The sequence below is a fragment of the Cebus imitator genome, unplaced genomic scaffold (assembly GCF_001604975.1).
Source record: "Cebus imitator isolate Cc_AM_T3 unplaced genomic scaffold, Cebus_imitator-1.0 Scaffold478, whole genome shotgun sequence".
In the NCBI taxonomy this organism is placed as follows: domain Eukaryota; kingdom Metazoa; phylum Chordata; class Mammalia; order Primates; family Cebidae; genus Cebus; species Cebus imitator.
In genome coordinates, this window is record NW_016107793.1 from 187,161 (window position 1) to 188,628 (window position 1,468).

The 1,468-nt window shown below is 47.5% G+C and overlaps 1 protein-coding gene across 2 annotated transcripts in view; it reads right to left on the reverse strand.

The window, feature by feature from the left end:
- CLTB (clathrin light chain B) overlaps positions 1-1,468 on the reverse strand; it is a 25,351-nt gene that overhangs the window by 16,961 nt on the left and 6,922 nt on the right. The window lies entirely within an intron of this gene.

Genomic DNA, 1,468 nt, shown 5'->3' on the forward strand with positions numbered 1-1,468 from the left:
TTTTTGAGACAGAATCTCGCTCTGTCACCCAGGCTGGAGTGCAGCGGTATGCTCTCGGCTCACTGCAACCTCTGCCTCCGGGTTCAAGCAGTTCTTCTGCCTCAGCCTTCCAAGTAGCTGAGATTACAGGCGCACACCACCCTGCCTGGCCAATTTTTGTATTTTTAGTAGAGACAGCATTTCGCCATGTTGGCCAGGCTGGTCTCGAACTCCTGACCTCAAGCAATCTACCCACTCAGACTCCCAGTGCCGGGATTACAGGCATGAGCCACTGCACCCCGCCATGTTCTAGGTACTTCTGTGGTTCCAAGCACATTTTCAGCTCCAGGTCCACTTTAGGACACAGAACTATACGGTCAAGCAAAGTCCTTCTGAATGTGCCCAGAGCCTGGGTAGCCTAAGTCTCAACAATCTAGCAAACTGTACAGAAGCAAATCCTCATTCTTTGACTCTCTGGGGCCCAACTAGACATGAAGCTGCTGAAGTCCTAGAGATCGACTTTTCCAGCTTGCTGATAGTTGAGTAATTTTCCAGAAACAGGATTTGGCCGGTTTCCCTGCATAAGGTACCAGCCCATCCCTCTTACATAAGAAAATAAGTACTGTTTATTCCCCCAGAGGATTTAAGAAGCCAGCCCCTCCAGGACGGGGCTCAGAAGATCCCACAGCTGCAGCCCCCGAGATCAAGGGCCTTTGGTCCAGTCTAAGTGGGAATGAATGCTCTCTGAGGGGAGGTTTAGCCCCACCAGGCATCTGGTTGGGGGGCCGGGGTGAGGACTATACCATCCCTCTGTGATCTGAGTTCCCTCACAGTACTCAAATGGATTTGTGTGTATGCAAGGGGAAGAGAGTTAGGTGGGTGCAGACAGAAGCAGTCTTAACTAGAAATATACTTACTAGGGTTTTCCTCTTTTTTTTTTTAAAGACTGTCACCCAGGCTAAGTGTAGGAGTGTAATCATAGTTCACTGCAGCCTTGACCTCCTCAGCTCAAGCAATCCTCCCACCTCAGACTACTGAGTAGCTGGGACTACAGGCACACACTATTGCCCCAGCTAATTTTTCACTTTTTGCAGAAATGGGGTCTCACAATGTTGCCCAGTTTGGCCTCAAACTCCTGGACTCAAGCTATCCTCCCACTTCAGCCTCTAAAAGTCTGAGATCACAGGCGTAAGCCACTGCGCCCAGCTGGATTTTCTTCCTTTTTGGTAGCATAAAAACAAAGAGTTTTTAAACAACCCAGTGAAAGTGAATGCCCTTTTCTTATCCCCATCCCACCCCACCCTTGGGGTTAACCATTCCTAACAGCTGATGTACATCCTTTCAGATATATTGTGCAGACATATTAAAAAAAAAAAAAACACAGGACCATACTGTGCATAATATTCTGCAAGCTGCTTTTTCCACTTAATATATTGTGGGCATCTTTTCATGTCAACACAGGAGGCACTGATTGCTCTTTTTTTTTTTT